Raw genomic sequence first — 9,676 nt, 5'->3', positions numbered from 1 at the left:
CCATCTGGCTCCTCCCCTTCCAGAACTGCTTCCTGTGTTATGACAATTGTGTAACTTCATTGTCAGTATGAAAGCTTATTATCCATTTTGATAAATATCGTTAGTCTGTCTGTGGCAATGCCTAAACTGTGGGCTCCTCCTGCTAAGGAGGCTCATCTTGCCCCCTCTGAAAAGGGGGTTCTGACAACACACACACAGAGGGGTGACATGTCAGGAAATCGCATTGTTCACAGACACCCTCCTGTCATCTGTGTGTTCAGCCCACATAAGCCTATTCACTAATAGGGAAAAATCCTTGCGGTTTAAGAATGTACCTATAGCCCACAAATATTTCTATCTAAAAAGCAGAAAAATTGGGCAGTTGTAGTGAACGCACCAGGGGAGCAGGAGACCTGAACTCCTCTCTGAGATATTGTACTGCCCTACAAATTTGTCAAAACACAAACACAGTTTGGGTTGGTCTTTCACAATCCAATCTACTTCTTGTGTAGCTTGGAAGAATTTGGTAACATGTGCCTCTGGTGGGTGATGGCAACACGTGCCATCTCCAAAGATGGAGAATTATATTTTTGTATGTTTGCTGGTGTTCTTATTTTGCTTCTTTCCTGTGTTACTATTGTTTCTACAGAGAATCTAATCTGGAAAATTTTATTTCCCTCATCATTCATCCTAGACACCTGTATCAAATTTATTTTTATTAATTTCAAAGCCTTTTTATTGGTCAATGTCATATGATGGTGAAGACAGCCTTTTGTGTTGCAAACTGGAGGTTATGGTCTGTTTCTATTTTGGGTGCATTAACAGTTGAATCTGAAACTGCAGTTTGATGTAAAATCAGACTGAATACAATATGTTGCTACTTCAGGAATGACTCTAGCTGTTGGAAAAAACAAACGTAGCCTTCCCAAGATGAATGTTTTCAGCCACCTATGTTTAAACCACTTCATTTAAGGCAAGGTGAGCATGGTCAATTAAAAACATAGAGCACACCTAGAATTTTGTTAGAATATATTTCACCTCCCACCGTTTTATCTTGTGCGAACTGAGACACTCCTGATGTCCACTGGAGATTATTCTGCAGAATAGTCAGTGTCATTATTCCACAATTATTTTTGGAGTTTTTTTAGTGTAAATTTTGCAAAGTGTTGCTGTACTTCATAGTCACAGAAATAGAAGCAAAAGAAAATGGTTTCCTATAGGAAACTTCACTAAAATTGCAAAGTAAATCAAACGTATTTAAAGTGAGTATCTGAACTATATTAACTGTCTTAATAATGTTGCTTCCTCCCTGCTAAAACAAGATCAGCATAGCACATGTCTTGTTTGTTATTTGGGCTGATTGCAGATGTTGCCACCACTCACCATATGCTCAAAGGCATGTTACCAAATTCTTCCAAGCTACACAGCAAGTGGATTGGACTGTGAAAGACCAACCCAAATGGTGTTTGCATTTTGACAACTTTGTAGGGCAGTACAATATCTCCGAGAGGAGTTCCGGTCTCCTGCTCCCCTGGTGCATTCACTATAGCTGCCCAATTTCCCTGCTTTTTAAAGTTTGACAGAAATATCTGTCGGCTATATGTAAGTTCTTAAACTGCGTTTTTTGCCTATTAGTGAATTTCTCTGCTTTTTTATCTGGGAGGTAAGAAATAGGGTCCTGGCAAGTTTGCTGAGAATGGATTGATCATTTGCATGCTTATTGAGTTCAGTGGGATTTAATCCCCTGCAATCCCCTTGCCGCCCTGGGCTCCTGCTGGGAGGAAGGACGGGATATAAATCAAATAATAAATAAATAAATAATCATGCTTAGGATAGGTGAAACTAACCATGGGGGAATGGAGGAGGGCAGGTTTGATCATTTCTTTGCTTATTGAGTTCAGTGGGATTTACTCCTGTGCAGTCATGCTTAGGATAGGTGAAACTGACCATGAGGGGAGGAGGAAGAGAGAGAGGGAGGACCAGAGTGGGCAGGGGAGGAAGAAGGAAGAAGGGAGTGGAAGGAGAGGGAAAGGAGGGAAAAGGCAGGTCTGAGCATTTGCATGCTAATTGAGTTCAATGGGATTTACTCCTATGTAATCATGGTTAGGATAGATAAAACTGACCATGAGGGAGGAGGAGGGAGAGCAGGGGGAGGGACAAAGGAAAGTGGAAGGCAGGTTTGATCATTTGCATGCTTATTGAGTTCAATAGTATTTACTCCTGTGCAATCATGCTTAAGATAGGCAAAACTGACCATGGGTAGGAGATGGGGGAGGGGAGGGGGAAGGAGGGGATTGGAAGGGTATGAAGAGGGAGGGACAAGAGGAAGGGAATAGGAGGGACAAGGGAGGGAAGTTGATCATTTGCATACTTTTTGAGTTCAGTGGGATTTAATTCTGTGCAATCATGTTTAGGATAGGTGAAACTGACCTGGGGGAGCAGCAGGGAGGGGAGGAGGAAGGGGAGGAGATTGGGTGGGTGGGCAATGGGCAAGAGAAAGCCCTTTTCCTTTCCAAAAGGAAAACATTGTGAACAGTATCATTGCTTTTCAGCATTTTCCCCACCTTTTTATTCTACAGCAGGCACATGTAGCCTCCCACCTAAATTTAAACCAAAGCTGTCACTGGCCACATCCACACCAGACCATTATTTCACTTTGGACAGTCATGGCTTCTCCCAAAGAATCTTGGGAAGTGTAGTTAGTGGAAGGTGGTGAGAGTTGCTAGGAGATGCCCTCTTCACCTCACAGAGCTTCAATCAGAGTGGCTGACTGTTACACCAGTCTGGCCATTGGAGCTGTCAGTGGAATAAGAGTCTCCCCTCAGCCCCATTCACAAACTGCACTTCCCAGGATTCTTTGGGGGAAGCCATGACTGTCTAATGTGAAATAAAGGTCTGCCCTGGGTGTGGCCCCTGATTAGGCAAGCCAAGGAGCTGTGAGACTGGCTTTCAGCACACTGACAGTTGGTTCTTACTGAGCGTGTTCGGCCTTATCATTCAGTTCAATGCTAAATTTCTTAAATTAATTAAAAATCAGCCAGGCATTTTTTTAAACTTTTAAACTGCAGAAGGTGAAGGTCAGAGTAGGGGGCAAGGTCAGTAATAGGAGTATAGGTACTCTGTGACCATGGCTGAATTTTAATGAATTTCAACAGATTATGAGAACTCTGACAGAAAAAAGTCCAAAAGGGGTCTAGTTTTTTCTCTCTCCTTGAACTCTCGATTCTCTTTGACTGTTTTGTGTATCATTATGAAAATTTACAGGGTTGTTAAGTGTTTCTGAGTTCAGGACTGTAAGTTTTGTAAGGTTTTATTTTGAAATGGGCTTATGGGAAGCATCAGAATGGCATGGGGGATATTTTCAATTTAACATTCCAGAATGAGAAAAATCCATGCTGGCTATAGTCTACAGTCACTCTCGTGGTTGTATGATTACAAGCATACCAACATACATGGATAGGGATTTTCCACATGAAGAAGAATTCTGATACTTGAGGGACGGCTTGTAGCCACTGGTCACATCAGCAGCAGTGTTCCTTGAATGCATGCAGAAGGTGGTGTCTTCTCCCATCTTGAAACGATCTTTTTTGGCAGGTGTTTGAGCTGCTTAGCTGACGTTACTTTGCTGATCTACTGGGACATCCTTGTCATTTTTTGTTGAAAACTTATTTGTATTTAGAAAGACTTACAAACCACTGAGTCAGAGCTCTCTAAGTAGTGTACATAATAAAACTGTAGATAAAACAAAATCTATAAAACTATTAAAATGAATATACATTAAATAATTATTCAAACAGATAAAATCAGTAAACCTTATAAAACAAATATAGATGATAATTATATCTCTGGGTAAGCTTGCTGAAAGTTTTCAGCAGACATCAAAAGCAATATAGCAAGGATGCCTGCCTAGTGTCAATATTGTTTTTTAATAAGTTGTGAGCTGCCTTGAACTTTTTTTTTTTTAAAGGAAAGGCATAGTATAAATACTTTAAACTTTATCCCAGTCTGTATTTGTATTGTATATGAAACAGTTTGTATATATGTTTTTATTGTGTATCACATCATGATGTTTCATGGGAAAAGATTCATAAATGAAATGAAATAAAGATCAAACAAGTATTATTTTAAAGGTTAAAATTTAAATTGTAAACCACCTGGAGAGCTTCAGCAGAAATGCTCTGTGTAACTGTAGCCTCACTGCAACCTTTGGGTAACTTGGTGGCTACTTCTAAAATCTTTTAAAATGGTAGTAATATAGTGGCTAATCCTGGAAGATGCTCCTGCCCACACAGAGAGACTACTAGATGTTATACCCAGAACTTCATTGTTGGACATCAATAAACTGTATCTTAAGGTTGGAATCTTCACACAATGAAAACTTTGGAAAAAGCAGAGATTAAGCAACCAGTTCAAAACCACAAGTAGTTAACCCAGTGAAGTATGCATTCTGTTGAAGTGCAGACTTATAAGCCCTATATTCCTGCTTTGTCCATGCATTTCACACAGAGCTTGCAATTGCTGTCACAGGCCTGACACATGGGGACCCCATTGTCACCTTCAGCTGAACACAAGGAAGTCAGGGCAGAGCAAGATGAAGTGCAGAGATGGGGCTCAGCCAATTATTTATTTATTTATTTATTATTTATTTATTATTTAATTTATTAGTCGCCCATCTGGCTGGTGGACCAGCCACTCTGGGCGACGTACAAGATAAAAACAGTACATTAAACATTAAAAATTTAAAACATAACAATAAAAGCCTAACCCATCTTAAAAGCTTTCCTGAAGAGCCAGGTCTTCAAAGTCCGGCGGAATGTGACACTGCTCCCTCATTCATAGTTTTGGTCAATGCATGAAGCATGTGAAAATAGGGATGCGTTCAGGCTTTGGTACAAAGCACAAAATGTTTGACCAGTGCTTTTCATTAGCAGCGGAGTGCAATCTCAAAACACGCCCATAATGTATTACAATGGGTTACAATGTGAAGCATGCTGAGCCCTATCATTTCAGTACCTCAAACAATACCACCCTGATATTCAAATAATTATGAAGCATTATACACTATACAATTCTTGAATTATTTTTTGTCAAACTATGTCATAATGATGAAACATTTTCGTTCTCTTCATAGACCTTTCACTTATTTTCTTACCATATAGCTATTCACCATTCAATAATGAAGTTTGAGACTGGACATACCAAAATCCTTTCAGTTACATGGATGCAGGGTTTAAGGAAGATGGATAAAATATATCAGCCCCGAGTCTAGAATAAGGGTCAGTAACTGGCAGCCCCTTGGCCAGGTCCACCTCTGACTAATGTTAACTGGTCCCATCATCAAAGGGTGTGGACAAACAGCATCTGTAGCAATGTGGTGGCTACGGTATGGCCAACTGGAAGGTAGGCATGGAGCCTTGGCTTCCCATTACTATTCTCTTGCCATTGTAGCCCTCTATCAAAACTAATTGCTAACCAGCACCCTAGAATTTTCTAGTAAGCCCAATATGTTCCACATTATGTGGAGCTAAGGGCTCACTTTAATTATAGCTTACAGGTTTTTCTTCAAACCTAGCAAAAGGTTCATCAATAAAAATACATTGTAATTTTCCAGGGCAAGCAATTTAACACGATAAAAAGCTTAATCAGGGCATAGTTATCAGCCCCATGGCTACATTCTGAAGACGACAATAAATTTTACAGTATAGCATAACTGGTTTATTTTTATCCAGATACACTATTGCACAATATGTTATTTTATCATCAAAGAGAGCCACACTTATCCTGAGGGCACCATGCTAGAATACAGTATTATATGATATATAGTCTGTCCTATTATGATACATTTTCAAAGCCAGATCTACTTGTTTGCTTTTTCAAGTTCTTCAGCTTATATAATGAAGCTAGAGGACTACTACTACTACTACTACTACCACCACCATCATTACTGAAATTTGAGGAAATCTAATTTAAAATGTCACGCTTACTTTTATGGTGCAATCCAACGTTGTATGAGCAGACAGGATTTCCATTTTCTCTGTACCCCCTCTGTGCCTCACAAAATCTGTTCCAGAGGGTCCCTCAACTTGCCAGAGCTTTGGAGATGGACAGGGAAAGAGCAAGTCTAATTGCACAAGCAAAAGTCCATTCCATTTCTGCATTAACAGCATTGGAATCAACCCTTTAAATGAATGTTTGTATCATTCAAGTGCTTCAACAATCTTCTTTAGAATAGTATCTTTGTAATACAGCCCTTTTGTTTTGTAATGTAACATAGTGTGGAATATTTGACTGCAGTTTGTTAAGCAGGCAGTTAATTGAGCAGAATCCCAATCCTCATCCTATGCCTCAAAACTATACTAAGGTCAAAGTAGTCTTTTTTAGTGGCACTTTGCGTTACCAAGAAGTATCTTTCCTAAAAGTCAGTTTACCTTTTTTATTGCACTGTGCAAAATGCAGCAGCCAGATTGGTAACAGGGACTAGACAGTTCGAACATATAAAACCGATTCCAGCCTGCTTGCATTGGCTGCCTGTATGTTTCCGAGCTCAATTCAAGGTGCTGCTTTTAACCTATAAAGCCTTACATGGCTTGGGACCACAATACCTGATGGAACGCCTCTCCCAACACGAACCCACCCGTACACTATGCTCAACATCAAAGGCCCTCCTCCGGGTGCCTGCTCCGAGGGAAGCTGGGAGGATGGCAACAAGAGGGCTCTCAGCGATGGTCCCCAAATTATGGAATTATCTATTTGACGAGGTGTGCCTGGCACCAACACTGTTATCTTTTTGGCGCCAGGTCAAGACTTTCCTTTTCTCCCAGGCATTTTAGCATGTGTTTTTAAATTGCTTTTTAAAATGTGTTTTTAAATTTGTATATTTGTTTCTAATGTTTTTAATTGTTGTAAACAGCCCAGAGAGCTTCAGCTATGGGGCGGTATACAAATGTAATAAATAATAATAATAACAATCTGATAGGAACAGCAGGAGTGAGGTCCCTTGATCCCTAGGTCACACTCACCTCACTTAGGAGGAAACACGTCCAGCCCTACAACTCTCTCCCGAGAGCTTTTGCCCTCTTTCCTTCCAATTAAGCTGCACGGCCTGTTGGAATATCTGAACAGGAGTACGGCTTCAGCAGGGAGCAAAAAGCAAACACAGTGGCACAAGTCTAGCAAAAAAAAAAAAAAGCCTGGTGGCACCAGTTGTAGTGCACATGGACCTGCTCTGTGCTATGAATGCAAATTCATGCACACTGTGCTGAATCAGACAGCCACACCTCTTAATAGGAAGACCACTGAAGATGCCTGAAACATATTTACAGGGGGCATTGAGCAGGTGGCCAGTGAGTGCAGGCTGTTCCAGAAATACTTTCCATAATGTTGTAACTATTGAATAATTTGTCTGGCCTTGAATGATCTGTATTTGAACACTGTACCTGACAAGCAGATGAGACACAAAGGCAGGGAAGTCATGTCACTATGGCTCATCAAGAAGTAAAAGGGGAAAAACAACAATGGGCTAAAACTTTAGGTAAGTAACCAAAATCAATCCCTCAAACCCTTATGTGATCATCAAATGAAACTAAATGCCATTCAACCATGTTTTGAGAAAAAAATGTACATGCAGGTCTAATTTACGTAAGTGTATTATAATTTGTGCACTCTAGATTGTAATGCACTGTGCCAGATGCTGTGTGATTTTTAATTGCATTTTATTGCTTACTTTCTCTCTTGTATTTTATATTACAACAATTAACTCAGATTGTAATACAATAAAATATATTTAGAAATCAATATGAATATTTAATGTGGACATGCTGCAGGCCACTGGTGGCCCATGCACCACAGTTTGGGAAACCCTGCCCTATGGAATTATTTGAACTACCTGTGCACTTCATTAAGAAATAAAGACTTGGATCCAGACTTTGTTCTCGCCAGCAAGAGGATGCCATCTGTGCAGTTCCACTCACAGAACATTCCCACTGGCAGAAAGGGATGAAGCAAATCTCGCCAATTTTTCCTTCTTCCTGCAGTTTCCTATGTCCTCCAAAATCGGCACTGGAGGTTGGGGGATCCTCGAGAATGATAGGGGGCTTGTAGGTAAGGATGGAAGGATCTGTCAATTTTGGTTCTCTGAGTTTCTCGTTTCCAATATTAAATTCAGTTTTCCACTTTTCTGCAGCGATTTGCATTTTTTAAAAAACAAATCCTTATGAAAATTCTTCATCATTTTAATGTATTAGCAGAAATTCACATTTCTGTATGTCCTTTTGACTAACGTCTCTCAACTTGCCAGCACTTTCTCCTAATATAATGCATTTTTGCAGTGTTTTCACCAATATCTTTATTTTTATGCACTTTCCCCTAAAAGATGCATTTTTGTAAACATTGTTGAAGAACTGCATCACAAAATTCATATAAGTGTGAATTTTCAAGGATGGCTGTGTTTGAGTTCTCATATCATTTCAGGAAATGTGAATTTGACAAATTCAACTTTAAATGCAAACTGAATCGAATTTCTCCTCCATCCTACAAAATTGTAGGGGACAGGGAAACTGACAAAAACGGTCTCTGTTCCTCTTCTACCAACAGCATCCTATACTGTGTCAAAAGCCTTCCATGGATGGAAGCCTAACGTTGCAGTCCAATGGTACTTTTGATTAGGCATGGTTAGGACTACAACTTAAGTTAGGATTCACCTCAAAACTATTAAGCTTACAAAAAGCAAGACGTATTAGTATAATAAACAAATATAGTTAAGTAAAACTTTCATTTGATGTCTGTATGTGCCATGAAAACAGTTCTAAATAAACAAGAGAGCAACCCATGGTTTAAAAATACACGACAACTTTTTCAATCCAAGCAGACATTTCTGTCTGTCTGAACAGAATGTGCACGTTGGTTATAAAAACAGACCCCAAGCACTCCTCTGGAAAGGGAATTGCAGATGTGCCAATATAAGCTGTGTCAATTTACTCAAGAGTTCAAAGGTGCACCAGTGATTTATGCTTATAGAACAACCAGTATTTGCAGTCACATAATTGGTTTTTAAAACTCTAGCAACTGATTTCAGGATGCTACTACAATCCAGATATAAGCAAACTTGATCTTAGCAACAAAGGACTAAGAACGTAATTACATGTCTCCATAGGGACTCTGGATGTGTATTTCTCAAAAAAGGCTTCCACAAAGCATGGTAAAATACTTACAAAAACAAGAGCAAAGTTTCATAGGCTGTTAATATAGAATAGAGCCTGCCATTCTATCATACCAAAACAGTTCTTTAGATCCCAACCACTGGGTTAGATGCTGACTGAGATAGACTGGTGGACCCCCTGCCCACCCCCACACACAAAGGAACTCTCCTCTTTCCCCCTATAGCCCCTTACACCTCCAAAAAGGGTGTCCTCTGGAATGTATGTGATGGGACACATGGGGGGGGGCTGCACTTCCACAAGACATCTCTGGATCCAAGCCAAATATAGGCTGCGATCTCCCAAAAAGTACACATATAGTGCACTTAGGATTGATGTTACAGAAGCATGAGATAAAAGTCAACAGTATTCTGTTGTAAAAACCTGTAACCATAATTGTATTGTACAGGTAGAAAGCTGTAAACAGATTTTAATCAGATGCCTGATTACAACCATTTCAGGAGGTCTTTGCACCATGAATGCTTCTCAGACATGTTTGTTTT

This window comes from Rhineura floridana, chromosome 4 (genome assembly GCF_030035675.1).
Source record: "Rhineura floridana isolate rRhiFlo1 chromosome 4, rRhiFlo1.hap2, whole genome shotgun sequence".
In the NCBI taxonomy this organism is placed as follows: domain Eukaryota; kingdom Metazoa; phylum Chordata; class Lepidosauria; order Squamata; family Rhineuridae; genus Rhineura; species Rhineura floridana.
The sequence above is the reverse complement of the archived record's forward strand: the minus strand, read 5'-3'. Positions refer to the sequence as shown.